Raw genomic sequence first — 21,609 nt, 5'->3', positions numbered from 1 at the left:
GCCCCGTAATATATGTTTTAATCATTAATTATCATGCTTTATTATACATATTTCCTCATTTATTTAATAAAGGTTAACTATCACATACAAGTTTGGGAGAATTTCAATCCATTGGATAGAAAGATTTACTGTAAAACGTTTCCACATTACACAGCAAAGTACAGTAGATAACATTATTTGAGTCCAGACCTATGAGATTACTGTATTCACAGTAAGAGACTTCACACTCCAGCAGCAAAGTGTGATGCTGCACCAGTATTTAAAAATGTGTAATCAAACCTGTTACAACCTACTTTTCAAGTGTGTTGTGCTTGTTGTACAGTTGACCTTCTATGCAATCAAATAACTGCAACCTAAACATTTAAGACCATCACAGCAACATGTTTCTCCTCAACAGGTGCTTTCTTGCCATGTTTCCATTATTTCTCCATCACTCAGGACAGCAAACTCGGGCCTCATTTATACAAAGGTTTCACGTTCATATTTGGTCTCATCCAGTAGCATACCCAGAAACACACTACATTAGATGCCAGTAGAAGCTTTCCAGACTGTGGAGGTAGGCAGGGCACGTCTGACGAGAAGGACACCCTAAGGCGCACCCAGAACATGCTGAAGGGGTTGAAATATTCTGGCCAGCGTGGGAACGCCTCGGGATCCCCCAGGAGCAGCCGGACGTGGCTGGACGTGACTGGACATGGATGGATGGATGGAGGTATGGACTTTTTAACTAACATAAGCTTATTTGCAGCTTGTACTGTGGTTGCACAACACAGACAGACTGCAATAGTTGAGGATACACAGCTTTATTTGATGTCACTTATTCTAAGAAATACCAACATGACATCATGACTTTGCGTAAACATACACGGGCACTTTTTTTAAGCCAAGTGGCGTGTACGCATTTTGAGCTATCCGCGTGTATGGGTTTAGGAAAAGAAGAACAGGATGGTTGGGTTTAGGAAAAGAAGAACCGGTTGGGTTTAGGAAAAGAAGAACCGGTTGGGTTTAGGAAAAGAAGAACCGGTTGGGTTTAGGAAAAGAAGAACAGGTTGGGTTTAGGAAAAGAAGAACAGGTTGGGTTTAGGAAAAGAAGAAAGCGACGGTTGGGTTTAGGAAACGTGACACGCGGGACACGAAGGAAACGTGACACGCGGGACACGATCCCCGGTCTCCTGGGTGAAAGTCCTGTGTTTGACCCATCTACCAGCCCAACCAACCTCCCTATGCGGATTTGAGCCCTTTTATACTACCCACTACAGCGTAAATTCACACACAATCGCAAGGTAATGTAACTTAATGGAGGCCAAACGGCGTTGATAAACCCGCTAAAAAGCGAGTATGCGTCTTGATAACACGCCAATAATGGCATACGAATTGGTGTGTCATACATACGCCACTTCATGAGATCAGTCTGGAGATACGGCATATACATACTTTTAGCATCTGTGGTTCGAGTTATACAAGACAGCACAATGGAAACCGAACCTGCCAGCACCCTTTTTTTTTTTAAGTATGCTTAGATGCTTTACCAGAATGTTTCTATCATCCCCAGAAGTACGAAATAGTTAAAATACCTTCTATTTTATGACAGTCTTCTGCAAAAAGCACCTTGACCCTATCACCATGCCACCTGCAATCACAAAGTAAGTTCAGCTGAAGCCTTTCCAGTAATAATTCTATCTCAGGCCTTGGCTCAGCTTGCTTTGGGTAGCTCCTTCATCACTGCGGCAGACCGGGGGGAGGACTTTATTACAGCCACAGCTCGTTAGCTTGAGTGGTCTTAATGAAGCAGCGTGGCGATCAGACAGAAATCATGCTGCCGAGGCCCTGCGTCATTACACCAGCCTTTAATTACGTTGATATATGGCTGGGACGGGCCTCGATTCCACAGAAATTTACCAAGTCTTACTGGACTTCAGTCTCCTACACTATCACACATACAGGCGTATTTCCTAAGAAGAGGTCACTTTCAGAGGCAATACCAGCTCTTTTGTACTGAAACAGCTGATTGCCAATATAACATGTACATTTCCATCACACTTATTGTAGATTTGACTGCTTTATAACTTCCTTCTGGTCTGCAGCAACATTTAGACACTCGGGGCCCTATTTTAACAATCTAAGCGCACGGCGTGAAGCGACTGGCACAGGTGCGTTTAGGGCGTGTCCAAATCCACTTTTTCTAGTTTGACTGCGGAAAAAAGGGTCCGTGCGCCGTGCGCATGGTTCAAAAGGGTTGTACTTAGTGTCTTCCTTAATCATAGGGGTGTGTTGGGCGTAACATGCAATAAACCAATCAGAGTCTCATCTCCCATTCCCTTTAAAAGCCAGGCGCGTTTGTACCTTGGCACATTGCTATTATGACAGATTTGCACCGTAATATTTTTATTTGTAATCTTTTGCGTGTGTAACAAGCATAGTGTGCGCGCGCTTTGCACAAGCCTAGGTGCATTTTACTAATTTGCTGCTAAAATAACAATGAAATACTGCGCTATTGACTTTAGACCAGGTTTTTCTTGGTCAATGGCGCGATCACTTCCCGCTGCCTCAACATAGCAATACGCCAAGAATTCACCTGAACACACATGGGCGCAGGTGCATTTGCTATTTAAACGACATGGACGCTGGACGGGAAATTGACAACTGCGTCGGTCTTAAACTAGGAAAGACACTTGCGTTAAATAGGAGCCTCAAACTCTTCACTGCAAGTGTGGATAGTGTTCTCAATCCCAGCATGCTTTTCCACACAGCAGGTGGGAGAGAGAATCTCAGGACAGATAGGGAATTGAGGCCAACACTTGGTGAGATCGGAAAAGCAACTTGACTGGGTGACAACACACTTTAAAAAGGTACTGTTGTGTTTCATTACTATTCATAAGTTTACTTCAAAATGTATTCTCCAGCTGAGAAGGAAAGGACTTCCAAAAGGCCCTTTACGCCATTTCTGAATAAGCAAAACATCCGACTGTAAGGGCTAATAGTAATTGGAAATATTACCTTGTACAAAATAGGTCGCAAACCTAAATACTCTAAGATGAAATGTGCATAAAGTAACTCAAATAATTTTTTTAATACTTTCCCATTTTAAAAAAATCTGTGGAGTTTTTGACCTCTTGCACACATCCACACTATTCTACTGAACAACAGGCGGCAGTAATGCACCAAGATATGCAGCCGTGTGCCAACAAAGACAGAGAATAAGAAGAAAGCAAGCAAGTTAACATGGATGTAAACTGTTCTGGATTCAAAAGAAGAAGAAAAAAATCAGCTTTGCAAATGTTTTATAAGGAAAGAATGCATTCATTTGTTAGAGCGCAAGGATATACACACTGCGTTTTGGTAAGTAGCACTAAATGTAAACTTGTAAACTTTTGTCTGTTTACAAGAAAACTCCACAAGGCCCCTTTAATTGCCCAGTGTAGTTTTTAAAAAGTTATTTAAAATACTTGGTTGTATTTCTACCAACTATAATGTATAACATGCAAGGGACAATTTGTCAAAAGTTATTGAGTCCCTAATTCTTGTTGTTGTTTTTTTTATATATAAATACTTAACGACTTAGTCTGCAGGAGTGAAACATTACTGTCTGGCGTCCACTGCCACTGTGTGAAACATATTCCACTTTTCTTTCATTGGACTCAGAGTTATGATAGCTATATTATGTCATGCTTCCCTACCTCCTTCATTATTCCAAATGAAGAGAAATCCAGTTATATAATACGAGGGCAGAAGTTCTTATGAGATTTGGAAAGCTCAGCATTAGACATCTCCACTCTGTGTTAATTGGTTTTGCTTTTGAAAGGCCATCATTTTCTTTCAGGCCCATTAACCATTATGCTCCAGAGTCCAGGATTAGTTCGCACTCAGGAAGACTGCTGTGTTGTCGTTAAATTCAATTTAACGGGGCACCCACCAGTGCTAATTACTGCTAACCCTGCTTATTGCTCCATGTTAGTTTGGTCACTGTCCCTGTAAAAAAGAGGTTTTCCTTCACCTCTTGGCCTGCTGGTTGATCTTTTTTTTTTTGTTGGGTGTCAGGCTGAAGTTGAGTCCATATCTTTGACGTTCCACTTCAGGGATTGCTCCGTTGCTGACGGAAATTCCGCCGGATGTACTCATTTAGGCCGCTGTATACAGCGTAGACATACACGCGGATAGCTCAAAATGCGTACAGATAACACGCCACTTGGCTTAAGAAAGTGGGCGTGTATGTTTACACGAAGTCATGATGTCATGTTGCAAAGCAAGACTAGTCTGAAGTTCACCTATTGAGATGTTTCTCAATACTGCTGTTAACTTCTTGAATTTTTTCGCGAATCGGGTTACGAAGGTGGCCGAACCAGGGGACTCGGCCACCTTGTTTCTTATTATGGTGACCTTCTCTTTCACCTCCTTCTAAAACAAACCAACAATCAGACAACATATCTCTAAAAATGCAAAGAAAAAGGAGGCAAGAAAGCAAGACAACACAAGTGCTTTAACACTAGTGACATGTACCGCAAACGTTTTAACTAACATCACATGCGGCTTCTCCTGTTTTCTACCTTCCTGTGTGCTTGCTGTAGATTAGTCCACAGCTCCAACTACAGTGTTGTAGAGCAAAAGGCAAGTCTCACCCGGACGAGAGTGTGTGTACACCATCATTGTTGCAGACAGAGCAACCGAGCAACAGAGGAGATGGTGCGGGGCTCATGCTTGACCCTTTGTCCACCCATCCATTGAAGAACAATACTTCTTCTGACTTTGATTGGGGTATTGTTATGTCTATACAATGTGTTTCTCTCATTAACTTCTTGCACTTCAAAGTGACGGAGAGGCTGTCCACCTCAGAGCAGTACGTTGCGGGTTCAATGTTTAATAGTGAGTGTCAAGCATGACAAAGTCACCATTGTGAACCCCCACCTACTTAAATGTAAATCATATAATCAATAATCAGGATTTATTTGACAATAGCAGTACTGGTTTGTTCACAGTACTGCAGTTTCCAGTCTGCTGCTTAGAGAAACTGACCTTTAATATTAACTCGCCTTCCCATTTGGCCAGCCGGATATGCTTAAGAAACGTTTGCACAGGACGCAGGTAAAAGATTTATTATTCAGCCCCTGGGCAGGGGAGGGCCATTCCAATGGCTTTTACCTAACTACCCCCCTAAAAGCCTCCCAAGAAAAATACCTACATTACAGAGCCATGCTGAGGAGAAAGTGTATTCACTATAGAAGCACTCCCAGTACCTGAATAAAATATGAAATATTGAACATAGACTGTGGGGTTTTAAGTTTATTATTTAGGCCAGGGTGGTCTAATTGCCCTAATGCAATGGAGTTGATTTTTTTTTCTATCAAGGTGGAGTCTCCTAGTTTCCAGACCTCTACTTAAATGCAGGATTGTGAAGGGGCCACTTTACAGTGCACCCATATTTTCAGTGAGGTCGGTACTGTACATTCCAGGTAGAGACATTAATTACTTTTTAATTTGTCGGGAGGGTTTTACAGACTCTTTAATTTTTCAGACCCAGGGCTCTTTACCTGAGGCTATGAAAGGTGGGGAGGGAAGATCTAACTCTAAATGTAGAAGTTTTTAATGTAGAGAACGATCACGCCGTCTTCATTATTAATGAGTAAAGCACTGCTGCCATCAAAACCAAATGGACCCAGAGGAACTTTTCAGAATAATGAGTGTATTATGAGGATGAATGAAGGCAAAAAACCTGATTACTATAATTTTTTTTTATGTGCTAGGAATCGCTTCAAACATTTCTTGATGCAACAACAAATTTTCCTTAAACTGGAATATATTTTTTTTACCTTACTCGGGTTGCAGCCCAAACTTAGGCTACATCTAATATATTAAATCTACAAAGAATTGTTTTCAGCCATTGATAAACACTATTTTATAACCTCATAATTAACAAATCCTAGATGGAAAATTAAGTACATGCTATAATATTCGCTTATTACCTGCTAATTACATCTGTGTGTGCTGTTACACTATGCAACTGTTGGTACTTGATAAGACCGGATTGCACTAACATATTAGATGATACAGAGTTTAAGGATCATACATTATATTTTAATTAAGCTACAATAGCTAACTTGGGGAGCTACATTCCGTGTTTAATTCCTTTTGGTATCTGAGAAAAGCATTTAAAAGTATGTATGTTACAATTTAGTCTCTGAAAACCTGCTTTGTGAGTAATCTTTTTCTGAGCGATGGAGTGAACAGAACGGTTATAACAATTTTGGTTATTTTACAAAAGTCTGTTTCTGTATTTTGTCTGAGCTTTTCTCACTGGTTTTAAGTGGACAGGGCTCGGTGGAAAAGGTGATGCCACGTATTTCTGAGCGTTAGAGGAAGTGAGCTTATCAGGACTCTGTAGCCCACTCCTCATCTCTGCTTGAGGCTAGCAGCGCAAGGCTACATACTTGACTGCCAACTAAACTTGTCAAGTTGCATTGTGGGTAACGTATGCGCAAGGTTTTGACAAGGAAGATGAAATCGAAAGATCTCTGGTTCTGCTGCATCTATTTTGCTACGAAAAAAAACGTTCAACTGTCTCTCAAAAGTCTGACAATGCTATAGGAGTGCAATGTTAAATCAGTAGGGTACTCATTTAATAAATAACAACTTGGCTATTTATGGTGGTGAGTGCCGTTATTATGACCCATAATCAGAAAGGCAACAACGATAACAATAAGACACAGGTTGGCAAACCTTCAGCCTCTGGCAACTGTAGTTACTCAAAGAAACTGTAACTGGCGTGAACATAACATATTTTGGCAGTTCCCCCTCTGCAGTGGCCAAAGTTGTAATTTATACGAAATAAACAGCTGTGGGATAGATCGGGGACATAGGGGGACTTCCTAACTATCTTAAGTTTCACAACTACTACAATGCTGATTTCCTTAAAGACAAATGTTTTAAGTACTTATTCACGCTGGACTTAAACCTGGCTGAATGTTGAACCCGTAGCACCACTTCTACAGCAGATTACTCACTGAGTCTTTTTGTCCTGAGAGAGGCAGAGAGAGGTAGAGACAGAATACAGTGCAACAGAGACAAACCCTCTGGCATCACCTCTCAAATTCCCTCGTCCACCTCCTTGTGTGTTGTGTCTGACATTTCCCAGTAACGATGGGAGTTTTCTCCCCTCTCCTAGCAGGAGTCACCCTTCCTCCCCTCTTCAGCGACCTGTCCCTCCATGCTGAGACCAACACAAGCGCTCTGCGCCGGGGCCTGTGAAATCCCAGGACGCCGGGGCCTTATGAAATCCAATAGAATGGCTTTTATCCCCCGAAGATACAGTACAAATCATCATTGGTTTTATCTCAGCTGGGGATGTCGATTTATCTAAATGAGCTTTGTCCCTCTAGCTGCCTGTCAGAGTTATTTCTCCCTCTCCAACACCAGCCCCACCCTGACACCCTTCCTTCCTTCCTCTTATCTTTCTCCTCTCTCTCTCTCCCCCCTCCCATCTCTCAGCACTTCTCTTCCTCCTCCCGCCCTGATTCTGTGAGGTTTAGATCCTTTCGATGTCTCCGTCCTTTGTTCTCTTGAGAGGGAGGGGGCAACAGAGGACGGGGCAAGTAATGGGATTGGTACCCTGTACTGGGCACCAGTTTTGTTCGAAGCCTGCCTTACTGGCCCAAAGACAAGTGTGTGTGTGTGTGTGTGTGTGTGTGTGTGTGTGTGTGTGTGTGTGTGTGTGTGTGTGTGTGTGTGTGTGTGTGTGTGTGTGTGTGTGTGTGTGTGTGTTATTTTGAATCCCTTTAGTGTGCAGTGGAATGTACTTAATCTGCCTGCCATCATAATGCAAATGAAGCTCCCTGGTCCCAGCGGGCAGAGACTGTGTGTGTGTGAATGCTAGAAAGCTCTGGAGGGGGCATCAAAGAGTGGGCAGAGGCTTCTGTCACACTAACACAATGGCTCAGGTCCAGTTACACACACACACACACACACACACACACACACACACACACACACACACACACACACACACAGTCTATTGGAGTAGACTGCTGAGATATGACACCATGCATGTAAGTGGGGGAAATGATACTGACCCTGTATTTCTCTCTCTTACCTAAATGCCTCTGCAAAGGCACTGAATTAATTTTAAAACAAGCTTGTTTCTGCTCAAAACAAGTAAATAGAGGCTTAAAACCTTTCATATTAACAAAATTAGTGTTATTTTAAAACTCCACTTGTGTAAAAGTAAGACGTTAACTTAATAAGGATGCTCTTTTTTCCTTTCTACTTCGCCCTGCAAGCCATCTTTTTCTTTTTCTCACTTTGTCTTGTTGCCCAGGTCTAAAAGCAAACGCTATGTGTAATTTATTTATTTTTTCCTTCTTTTGGCATTGCACCTAAATCTAAAAATGTGTTGCTGTCATGCATGTTTACATGTAGTGGCCCAGTTCTTATAATCATGGAAATATACAGTATGACATATTATAGTAGCCGTAAGATACAGCATGTATCATGTTCTCGTAAGCTAAAGAGTTTTAACAACTGATCAATCAATAACATTTTAAAACAAATTCTGAGCCGATACCACATATTTTCCTAAATCAATGGTCATATACTATACTTATTGAACATGTAAGCACACATAGGCTCAGCCATCTCCCTGTTTAACAAAGGTTTTATAAAGAAACCTTGTCTGATTTTATGAATATGTCATCAGGTAAGATGAAATATGTTAGTAAGCCCTCTCTATAAATAAAGCTTTCAATGTTCCCTTGTTAAAGTGACCCTTGATCTCAGCAGGATTAATCTGGATAAAAGACAGAGGACATTGCTTTTTTTAAGAGTAAAAAAACCTTTCTGGTTTTCATTCTCACTTAACTCCACCTTGTCCTCTTCTCCTTCAGCCCCCCCCCACCCCCCATATCATCCACATTCTTAAGATCAAGGTCAAGGTAGATTTTATTGTCCCAAAGGGAAATTACTTCTGTAGAGAGGTTATAGGAAATACTGTATTCACATCACAAATAGAAATATATCTTTAGGGTGCAAGTTAAAGTCAATACTGAACAAAGTACAAGTACAAAGTACACACTGGATCTTTCTAAAGATGTGAAATATTGTGGTAACTTATGCTGGGAGGAAGATTGGTGGTGTGTTAAATAAGACACACTTTTTTTTTTTTTAAATACAGTCTTCTTCACTAAGAAATTCACCGTTGTGGGGCGCCGGGTTAGCTCACCTGGTAGAGCAGGCATCCATCTATAGAGGTTTACTCCTCGACGCTGCGGCCGCGGGTTCGACTCCGACCTGCAGCCATTTGCAGCATGTCATCTCTCTCTCTCGCCCCCCCCTTTCAAGTCTAAGCTATACTATAGAAATATAGAAAAAATGCCCCAAAAAAAGATCTAAAAAAAAAAGAAAGAAATTCACCATTGTGTAATTACTGTGAATGTATTGCTATATTGTACAGTACAAACAGAGAAGGGTGATGCACATCAGAAAAAAAGAGTTGCAAAGTAGTCAAAGAGAAAGCATTCAATATTGATTTTTACAAAACACTATGGTGAAATAACATGTAAACAATGCACATTATAGAACACCAAGCGATAATTACTCTACCAGTCATGTACTTGTTTAAACTAACTTTTCTTATTTTTTGAAAAAAAATGATTCAGGACTTTTTAAAACTGTCAACTGTCAACAGCCAAGAAAGCTCTACTCCTGAACTGTGGATATCAATCCTCATTTCAGTGCTTTGGCTGTCAAAGGTACAATAATGTGGCCAAACCTATTAATAGCAAGACAGTTAATTAGATTCAAAGATTAATTAACGGCTTATCTAATCTATCAAAGGGCTAAAGATAACTATCTAATTAACAATACGAGTGAAGAACAGCGACAAAGTTTGTCAGACAAAGAACTCTGTCGTTAGATATCAGTGTTATCTTCCCCCCCCCCATCTATTGTTCTCGCTTTCACCCCTCTTTCCATCGTTCCTCTCTTCCGTTCTCCTTTACTTCCCTCTCTTTCCCTCACATACTCTGCACCCCCCCCCCCCCCCCAGCCCCTGATGTTTATTGATTGCCAGAGTTCATACAAGAGCATCACTTAATGTGTTTGCTTTTGATGTCCTGCCTTTGTTGCCCACGATATTGCAAATTGATCCGTCTCTCCCCGCCACCCTTTGTCAGGGTTTGAGAAGTGAACTACTATTACATTAGCCCACTCTCCGATTTGTGCCCCCACCCTTCTCCTTTCCCCCCCTCTTCCTTTCACTCATTCGGTCTCTTTCTTGTCATTCGGGAGGATGGCATCGGCATGGCTAAACACTGGTTTGAGAGCTGATTAGCAGAGCCACACGCCTGGCTGGCTGCATTGATGAGCTCCTTGAGGTTTGATGATGTAGCCAATAAACGGACACTTTTGATTATCTGACCTCTGACCTTTTCTGTAACAACAATCTCGCCCCCCACCCTCCCGCCTTTCCTCTTCCTCCCCTTCACGCCTCCTTCTCTCCATTGTCCTTCTCAGGTGACAACTTGAGAATGAGGTCATGCTTGTGTGAACACAAACAAGGGCACGCATCCTCAAAGGCAATTCATTCTCGAAATTATTCGGGGCAGGATTTTACCGCTTCTAATGAAGAATTTTATTTTCATGTCACTGAAATGAAAATGAAATGATTTTATTTTCACGTCGCTGATTACATGACACATTATCTTCCAAATATTAAAATGGGAATTTAGTAAAGGATGGTAACAATACCCGATGTATCCATGCTGCATAGACAGGGTGTACTCTGCACATCGTGAAAGTTTTTCTACAAGTTATGCATGTGAAAGCTCTGGGATGGAAAAGTTCTGTGCAACTTGTGATAACCTGTCCCTTAAGCATTGGAAGTGAGTGGACTCAACGACGCAAGACAGGCATTCAATAATAAGGTTTTCTCTCACTCCTGCCCTGGACAACTTGGCAGGAATTTGGAACGAAGACGAAATGCCGGCACTCTTTGACGTGCCTGCGGTCTGACTTCGACGTCCTCCTGAGCCGATCAACAGCAACTCCTGAAGTCTGCATCACTGACAATGTAATTGCCTGGTGGGGTGTTCTCCCCAGCTTGAGGCAGAGTGCATGTAATTAAGATTGGATGCCCAGGAACGCCACCACTACCATCGCTCAACACACACGTACGGACTCTGTTGTCATGGAGAGAAGACATCAGGGGAAGAAGCTGCAAATGTTTGCAGTGATGGTAGCAAGGGATGGGGGGTTGAGTTGCGAGAGTCGAGGCTGTACAGGGTGTTGTTTTCAACTGTGTGTTTGTGGGGGGAGGGGGGGGTCTGAGAAGAGAGCGATAAGGGGATGGGGGACTGCAGCACAATCATCTTGATTTCTTGTGCTGAACGATTACATGCCATGCTAATTGCTAGCAGAGGGATCTTTAATAAATATTTCATTCTGTGCAGCATCATTACTGCCTAATGTCGTTATTAATCTCCGCCGGTAATTTCCACTCAGGAGAAGCGTCTTTGTGAGGGGAAAGCAGTGGGTTTTTTTTCCCCCACAAGGAGAGAAAGAGAGAGTGGGAGAGATGTAGAGAAGAGGAGAATTAGGCAGTGATGCTGGAGAAGAGCCATTACATTAAAGTTATGAGAGGAGAGGGGAGGAGAAATGAATGAACCATGTAGAAGAAGAGAGAAAGAGCGATAAAGAGAGGGAGCGTGAGGAACAGAATAAAAAGAAAGTCAGAATGAGAAAGGAAAAGAGAGACAATGGGAAGTTTACTGAGCAACACTGGATGGATCATGTGGGATCTAGCATGGCTGCAAATAATGTTACAGACACATGTCATTTCCTGAGAGGCCTTTCCATCAGTGAGATCATAGCTACTAATTTGATTTGTACATGGGAGGGGGGTTGGTATAACTGCCTCTGTAGAGAAAGATTTACTTAGGGTAAATGGCTAGAGCTTGCAGTCGTGACTTCTGTGGCGTCAGACATGTGAAAAAGCATGCCAACTTACCTCCACGAAACTCTCTTTCTATCTCGTTCTAGAGTGCTCTGCGAGTATTTTTCTTCTTGGCATCAGAAACACAGCCACAGAGGATTTTTTATATTCTATCAACTGAATACAGTGACGTCGAAACAGGCCCTGCTTTTTCTGCCCTGCTCCTACACCGACTGACCCAGATCTGCTCTACTAAAACTTTACTGGAGATTGCCATTGACCAATTCACTTTTGTAATTATTTATAAGATGTTTGTGTTAGAAATGCTGGTGTAACACAAAATGAGCTTATACCTAGCTCCTGATTCTACATTTGCTATTGTTGGAGTTCAACGTTGTAGGGTGCATATTCCTTTGGAAAATCTTTCCACACACAGGAAAGCATATGTTTTACATATCCAGCATTATAACCAGTAGTTTGATAAGAATAAAAATGAGAAGAACTGCGTAATAAGCACAAACTATGATAGCTATGAAATCTGAGCAATTTACAGTAAGCTGAGGGACAAATGTACAAACTTTTCTGACAACTACATTTGGCTTGCCAAAAAAAAAAAAAAATAAGAAAAAGTAAAATGTCAAAGTACCCCTTAAAGGCAACAAACTGCTGACAACATACCCTCCGTTATTTGCAAAACCAACAGACAACTGTGCATGGGTTCATACCATGTTGTGCAAGCCATGTCTTTCTTCATGCAGTTTAAGACATTAAGAAGGCGTGAAAATGGCAGCAAGCTAAGCCTTGGGCGAATAGCAAATAGCATTAGCCACCAAGCACACATTGCATTCTGCTCATTCCAATATCCATCTGCGCCTGCAGCTATGCTAGCTAACTGCTATCAGACTGGCTTATTCACAGACATTTTCCCCAGCTCTAGTGCTTTTCAGAGCAAAATTCAATCTTTGGTAATAAGTGAATTTGAGATGGAGCATAAGCACAAACTAAAAAGCAAATCCAAATCCATGTTGGTTTTATCTAACAATGTATTTCATGGCTGTATTCCAACTTTTTATGAGAAAAGGTTATGAATGATTACCAGAAAAATGATTATATGCTTTGGATGATGTTTCAATAACATATCCATCATATATGGCCATAGACAGTGACAGTAGGGTTGGAATGGGATTGGGGATGGATTGAAAGAAGAGGAGAGGGAGTGATTTATTGACTTACAATAAAAAAGGGGGGAAAAGGATTCAGCTAAACATCTATCCACACACTACCCACTCAGTCTCTTCTTCACTATGCTGCCATCTTCCACCCACACACACACACACACACACACACACACACACACACACACACACACACACACACACACACACACACACACACACACACACACACACACACACACACACACACACAGCATTGCCCCCAAAGAAAATAGAGTTGTGTGTACCATCCAATTATCTGTCAGGGGTGAATAATGGCCCCAATAATATATTCACATTGCCGTTGTCGATCAATTTTTAATCAAGCTGAGAAATATTGAGGAAGTGAAGCTAAAATGACCCACCAGAAACTCTCCCATAATGCCTCGGCAGAGAAATCCCTAATTCTGCTCCAATCAAATTACCTACTCCCCAGACCCCTCCCCAACCCTTCCAGCTCCCCCGAACCCACCATCATCCTTGGAGTGATAATGGTGCCTCCCAGCGTGGGGCAGACTAATAACTACAACTGGCCGGTTCCTTTATAAGGGCAGAGGTCAGGGGGCAGTGACCTTATTAAAGACATTTTCACTGATGATAAAGTGATTAGCTGTTACTAGCCGGTTACTAACATGTATATGGTGGCACGAAATAAGAAAACAGAACCACGTACTTGTTTTTTTTTATTCCTATTTTTACGTCTTTATTTCAGTCTAAACCCTTTTTTGTCCCCTTATGTGTTTTTAAAATGTCCTGCATGGGATGAGAATATGATTCTACTTATATGTAAGAAGGTCAAGCATCTGTGGGGAGCCTGGTGTGCCAACATAAATATACTACTATAATAGTTATGTTGTTTCTTTATTTCTTACATATAAAAGCATTTCATGAATGTAAATGGACTGTGTTTATATAGCGCTTTTCTAGTCTTAACGACTACTCAAAGCGCTTTTACATAGTACAGGAACCATTCACCATTCACACACTGTGGCCGAGGCTGCCGTAGAAGGTGCCACCTGCTCATCAGATAAACATTCACACACATTTACACTCCGATGGCACAGCATCGCGGGCAACTCAGGGTTCAGTGTCTTTCGAAAGGACACTTTGACATGGACTTCAGGGCCAGGGATCGAACCACCAACCTTCCGATTGGCAGACAACCGCTCTACCCCTGGGACAGCCGTAATAAATACATAGATTTATTTTTTACATTTAAACCGACATCTAAACCTTGTCTTTTTTGGCCACTTATTTTGCACTGCAAAAAAACTGTAAACACAACATTGGCATATTATTACCTTATAAAGTAACATGTAAACATGGTAGCAAACAGTTGCCTATTTACACATCCAGCAGACAGACAGGTTTTTGTGTCCATCAACTCCAAAGGGAAATATCAGACTTTTTAGCTGCTAGTAGTTTCACTTTCTTTCACCAGCTAGTCCGTCTGCTGTAGGTAGTGTACAGTCAATTTTTAGAGATTTTGCTCACTGATACAGCTGGAAACTCACTGATGAGACTAAACCAAACAGGAAAAGTTGTGAGCCATGAAACCAAAACAATGAGCTGAAAGATGCTTAAAAAAAACTCCATAGAGCTGAGAGGAACTGCAGCGTTGGGTTCGTCACTATGAGCAATCCTTTCTACTTTTTACATTAAACAATTTCCTTTTTCATTTCCTTTGTTAAAAATATGTTAACAAATGCATTTTAGAGCAGCTTTAAAAAAAATTAAAAAGCATTTACTTGAATAAAATACAAATTTCCGTTTCATATTCTGTTTTTATCGGATTAATAAATTGCCTTACTGACTTCAGTGATACTCATCTACCATTTCGCAAACAATAACACGCTCAATGTTTTTAACTTTTGACAGACATCAGGTACCATATTTTGGGTTGTATGACATTTCATCAAATTAAGCCCTTCAGTTCTTCTGGTATATTTTGTGACTCAATGCATGCTATTGATGTGCAATTACACAAATTGTGGCTAAAATAAAAAATATCCTTGTTAAGTCAGATGGGAATTCAAGCATGCTTAATGCAAGCCAGCCCATTGTACATCATAGTACCCCATGGAACCATATGGATGCGTAAGCCATAAACACATACTTCATTGTGTGCTTTTTCTCACAATGTTAACTCACCAACATTTGCTCTCTAGCTCATAGTTACTCATTTATAAAACACAATACTCATTTGTACAATTCACATGTGTACGTCCACAACATCTTGTCTGTGCACTCTGAGTAAATTCAACCCTATAGAGCCGACCCCAGTGTGCCTGAGATGGGTCACGTACCTCTACGCAGGGCTGGGGCAATCTGCAATGAAAGCTTTCCCATTTGTAATAAACTGCAGCCTCTCAGAAGAGCAATCCTTGGGAGAATCCAGCGTACTCTCTCCTCGCTATAACAACAGCGTCTGTAAAACAAATGAGCAGGGAGGTAATTGCAGACAAACAAAAATTACATTTCCAATAAAGGTTCTTGTCTCTGGGTTCCCAAAAGCCCCCAGCCCTCCTCAACTGTTTAACAGCCTTAATATACCCTCTCATCAGCCTTCCTGTTGAGAAGCTGCCTGAGAGAGGTTATCAGAGCACAAACAGAGCTCATCTAATGTGAACAGGTTGAGGGTTTAGTGGTGGAAGTGTTTTAGGCAATTAAAAAGGGGAAAGTGATGGTGGGATAGATGGATGAGAGCAGTAGACAAAACACTAAAAGTTTACATGACTCATACTTTAAACCTGAAGACATTCATGGCACTGTGGTAAAAGTCTCATAAGAAGAAGAGCTCATGGGAAGATGAGCAATGCAAAATGACATTTTTTTCAGATTATACAAAGAGTCAGTACACTTTACTTGTAGGTATTTACATAAGAGGGACATGACACTGTCATAAACATAAACAACTCATAAACGTTTATGACATAACGCTTCTTTTAGTACGTGTCATTCGTTTTTTGTCATGACAAGTTATGGTTAGGGTTCATGTGTCATGACAGTGTGATGTGTTCATGACAGTGTCATGTCACTCTTATGTAGATACCTTCAAGTAAAGTGTTACCAAATTTTCTTTAATTGCTGAATGTGCGAAAAGTTAACATCTATAAATATTGACCATCAATTTGTTATTATCATAAACAAACAGGTAATCTAGGAAAAGATCATCAACCTCTGTAATGCATTTTACATTGTGTGCCATTGGGGCAGTAGAGCATTCAACAGGAGGAGGGCATTGTTGTTTCTGAAGGAATAAAACCAGAGTGGGAAAATGCGAAAACTAGAAGTAAAAAAAAAAAAAAATTGTTTTGTGCCAGGTATTGCCAGTTCGCAGTATGCATATTGTTCATATTCCTGCTGGAAAGTTTCGACAAATTTCTCTTCCTCCTTGTTGTCCATTTGGTATTAGGGGTGGGGGAAAAAATCGATACAGCATAGTATCGCAAAATTTTTCGTGCCAATACCGTATCGATACACAGATGCCAAGTATCGATCTTTTATGATATATTTGTTGGTCAGTCTGTCTGCTTGACAATCCCATTTTGCAGCAATACAATTGAAGTGAGATGAACAAACAGAGAAGTGTATCTTTTTAGATAAAACAGATGTCAAAATCTTCCTTTGGGGACATCATTTTAAATTGGGAAGAATTTGAAGTTGGAAAAAAGGCAATACATTGCAATATATCGCAGAATATTGCAATATGTTTAATATCGCAATAATATCGTATCGTGACATAAGTATCGTGATGATATCGTATCGTGAGGCCTCTAGTGATTCCCACCCCTATTTGGTATGTTAACATCATTTTCCAAACTGCTACCCTTGACATATTAACTAATTTTGCCCATGTTTCAACCAATACAACTGCACTCAATAGTGCAGATAATATGTTGTTTGTTGTTGTCTCATGTTGCTTTGAAACTCACATATTATAGTGCAAACTGTAAGACCTCTTTTGGTATTCAAATTAATTTCTCAACATCTGTAGCAGTGTTTGTTATTGTAGTCAAACTGCTTGCTTGTTCAACCAACAGTCTAAAACTTAAAGATATTTAATTTGCAATAATACACAGGAAATCAGCAAATCCTTATATTTGAGAACCTGCGACTTGCACGTCTGGCCCTTATGCTTGGTACACAAATATCCAATAATTGCCAATTAATGCTTATGTTGATGCTCTAAACAATAATCGACTAATCGTTCCAGACCAAGCTTTGGGGAAACGTTGTCTAAGAAGAACATAATACTCCTATGCTACACAGAACACATTGCTCTTAACGTCCATGTATGTTTGCATACATACACATCCTCACATTCACTTTTACAATACACACACATTTGTGCACTGTCACACTTAACCACAGAGAGACAAACACACAAGCCAAATGTTAGGTCATGACACACACTCTCACATATAAGAATTCCACTGAGTGCAGCAGCAGTCACCTCCTCCCTGCAGCATTGAGATCAAATCAGTCCGTTTATCTGATGGTGACGCTGACATTAGGCCAAACTAAAGGTCCCTGCTCGCCTTCCTCTTATCAAACCCTGCAAACAGTGAACTCCATGGCCCGGCCCCTCACAAAAGGGAAATTGATTACAGCCTCGGGCCAAAACGGCAGCAAGTCCACAGCTCTGTTCATTCCATTATGAGTCCCGGAGCCGAGCGTGCTGAGGTGGCTATTAGCTACAGGTTCTGGATCGGATCCTCAGCTATTATTTTATCTTGTAACAGTGATGGGTTGAACGAGAGGTGGTGTAATGTGAGCTTAGATGCAGGGTTAAGGGTTGATATGACCTCAGTGGTGACTAAACAGCTGCGGTCAGAGCTTTTAACGAGAGGTCTCGGGAGTTCATATTGGTTTGACATATTTTACTTAGATGGATGTATTGACTGGAACAGACCACAGCATGCATGCTCTATGAAATGTTCTGTTTTTTTAAAGGCTGTGTGTGTGTGTGCGCGCGTGTGTGTGTGTGTGTGTGTGTGTGTGTGTGTGTGTGTGTGTGTGTGTGTGTGTGTGTGTGTGTGTGTGTGTGTGTGTGTGTGGACCTATAGTGTTTGTGCATACATCTGCCTGTGTTTACCACTGTTTTATTATTCTGTTTAAATGTATGTGAGAGAGAGAGAGATGGAAAGGGAAACAAAAACAGCGAGAAAGTGTGTGATGGTGTAAGAAAGACGAAGAGCTATTAGTTTTAGGGCATTCCTGTCAGTGCTGCTCTATGATTGCAGGTCCTGTGTGGCTTCCTGCAAACTTTAACGCTTAGACAGGTTTGATGTAAACACTCAGAGGAGACAAAGATGGCAAAGTCCCTGAGATATTTAACAGACTAATTCCTCTGCCGGTTTTTCCTTTCTCTTCACTCCTCTCTTTCTTTACTTTGCCTCCACTGGGGCGGAAGAATCTGGGAATCCAGGATGCACACATGCCCTTTTAATTCATCAAAAAAAAATTAAAGAAAAATGTGTGAATATGTGCTACAGACAAGCAGGCGTACAAGCACACACACACATACACCTCACAAATAAACACACTTTTTTGGTAAAACTTAGCTCGAGGCATTTATTTCTCCAATTAGACTTGTCGAGGATCTGACAAGTCTCAATTTTGTTCCCTCCACCAGACAGGAAATTAAAAATTGTATTTAGTTGTCTTCCAACTAAACCAAAAGCGTAGCTGCAGTTTAGCACAGAAAAATACACACTTTTTATTCATGATTCATACTGTAAAATGTAATTGGGCTGGGCATTTCTAATTCACTGCTGACTTTTGCAGTTTAGCAAAACCTTCAACCTTCCGAACACAAATCATCTTTTTATTTAATTTTGCATCATTTGTTCAGGCCTTAGGTGCCAAATGAATGAGGTTTGCTACTGTATTTTGGACAAAACAACAAGTACCATAACTTACAGTATTCAAAAGTACATTTAGATTTATTTTATATTAATGACAACTTACCAGGTGTGTCTGGCACTGTTACTGTAGCCCATTTGACACTACAAATGATCTGCAACTAATAGATTTTGCCCGTCTGTTTTTGTTTTAAAGAATAGATTAAATAGTAGTAATGTTGATTGGTTAGAAATTTCAATTACTTTTACAGTATTACTAGTGTGAAATGACCATAGCAAATTCAATTCTACTTAAGCAAAAACTATCTATTTTGTCTCAATTATCTTATAATCCAAGTTTGGGAAAAGGCTGACAGGGTTAATTACGCCAAAGCACTTTTCCTATTCGGTCCCCCTAGAGGTTGGAAGCGGAATTGTCCATGTCTGTCTCATTCGAACTACAGATCCGCTACCTGATCTGGCAAACTTGCATAGCGCAGTTATAGCCGATAGAGGGGCGCAAAGCGAATGCAGAAGTGCCGTTCACCCTGTTACGAGTTGATGAACCACTGAAACGATTTTGGAAACATTATTTTAAGTTACAAAAGAATCTTTGGTGTTGCTTTAAAGAATGATGCCTCACTTCCCCCTCTATCATCTATATTCATCACCTACCACCACAACACACTGAGGGGAGAAGGCCCTTCTATCCTGTACTTCTAGAATGAACATGTACAGTAGATGCAAATTTAAATCAAATTAAGTTTTGTAACCAGATGTGTAACTTACTCTCTGAACTGTTCTGTGTGACCTACATCATTTGTAGATGCAGTCATATCATGCACACATAATGCACACACTAAGTGCAAAGTGAGACGTATCAGCCACCCCCACAGACCCCTCCCTCCTTCCTCCTCTCTGATGTGTTTTTCATGTTAACACTTTGCAGTGCCTTAGGTACATCATGCGGCTTCCCGCCATACACAGCCCTACCAAGCCCATTTAGAATGTTTTTTATGGGATAACATCGTTTTTATTTTTCAATTAAATTTTCATACTTTTGTGTTTTCCCTCTTTCTTCTTTAAAGGGTTGCTATTTTTCCACATACAGTTTCCTTATGTGCTGTTTTCTCCTCTCTTGTCTCTTTGTCTTGAAATATTGCTGTTTGATAACTCTGTTTTGGTCCCAAACTGACGCCTTGGTTTTACTGCCATTAATAAGAATTAATCAAAACAACAAGTAAAGACTAGCCTGGATGCCAGCCGAACCTAGCCCCGCCCACAACATTCGAGGTCGGGAAGTTCGACTAGAATCTGAGTATGACCATGTCAGGCTAAGTAAAGACTCGATTGCATCACATTTTTGTTGTAAAAAGCAACAAAAACGAATTCTATTAGACATTTCACAGCGATAACACTATTTTTTTTTTTAAATCTAATAACCTATTGACTGGAGTTTGAAGCATTATGGGCTTTGCTATCCATATTAGGCTAAATATATAAGAAATGTGTTGGTAGTTGTTAGTGTTGTCCAGTTATCACAGGAGGAAAGTTAGTTAGTACATTTACTAAGTACAATTTTGAGGTAAAGTTAGTTTACTTGAGTACTTTTATCTTCAGCTGAAGCATTATTTTAACTAGCTCATTAAATATGATATATTGCTATAGTTTAAACTACCTAAGAGTATATAAATGTACATGCTAGGGCTGAACGAATCGAAAATTTATCAACATCGAAATTCTGAAGCAGTTACCAACGTATTTTTCCCATGACAATAATTTCAATAATTTATTTCTGATGATAGGCCTACTTTCTCCTTAAAAACATTCTACCGTGTGTGCAGGGTCTGAAATTAATAGGGGTGCAAGAAAAAAATCGATACACTTGAGTATCACGATATTTTATTTAACAATACTGTATCGATTTTCGAAAACGCAAGATCGATTTTTAATTTTTTATTTAAACACCCTAACGCTAGATGGCTATGCTAAGACGCACCACTAGTGTCCTTACCTAACCGTGCCTAGCAGTGCCTGACTTTTTGCTAGAAGCTAACAACGTAGCTATGGCTGAACTTTGGCCTACTTTAGCATATCAAAATTTGCTCACTACGAACCTGTGAACCACAATCCCAAACTGGCAGTTTGATTTTCTGTGTACTGAATTGTTTACCTAAAGTAAACTTCTTTGACTTTTATGAACATCATGTCTTTTTTTTATATATTATTTTTTTCTAAAATTATACTTTAAAAAAAATCCCAATATATCGCCTTACGCACAGTATCGAAATAGTCATGTATCGTGATACGTATCATATCGCCAGATTCTTGCCAATACACAGCCCTAAACATTAACGCTCGCCAGTTGCCAAATGCGGAGGCGTGCCGACGCGCACACACACAAACACTGGCGCACACACCAGACACCAGCCACTACCTTCTGTTTACTGATAGCTAGTGTTACTCAGGCTAATTAATTAGCTAGTAAGTGGCGATTTTTGGCAGCCAGCCTTCCAAAAGAAAGCACAGTGAAATTAAATTTTAACCGATCGTTAACCGCATTGACCGACAAGCAGGGAGGCTCTCACACACTGTAGGCTTGTACCGCTGTTGATGTTTTGTGCATTGTCAGACA

General features: G+C 40.6%; 1 long non-coding RNA gene across 3 annotated transcripts in view; it reads right to left on the bottom strand.

Annotated features, from left to right (window-relative positions):
• LOC120548135 overlaps nt 1–21,609 on the bottom strand; it is an 81,215-nt gene that overhangs the window by 30,305 nt on the left and 29,301 nt on the right. For all 3 annotated transcript variants that reach the window (XR_005637142.1, XR_005637143.1, XR_005637144.1), the window contains one exon: nt 15,435–15,556. This is a non-coding gene — a long non-coding RNA (uncharacterized LOC120548135). The remainder of the gene's footprint in view (nt 1–15,434; nt 15,557–21,609) is intronic.

Source organism: Perca fluviatilis, chromosome 19 (genome assembly GCF_010015445.1).
Source record: "Perca fluviatilis chromosome 19, GENO_Pfluv_1.0, whole genome shotgun sequence".
Taxonomy (NCBI): domain Eukaryota; kingdom Metazoa; phylum Chordata; class Actinopteri; order Perciformes; family Percidae; genus Perca; species Perca fluviatilis.
This window is presented reverse-complemented; position numbering and strand designations above follow the sequence as displayed.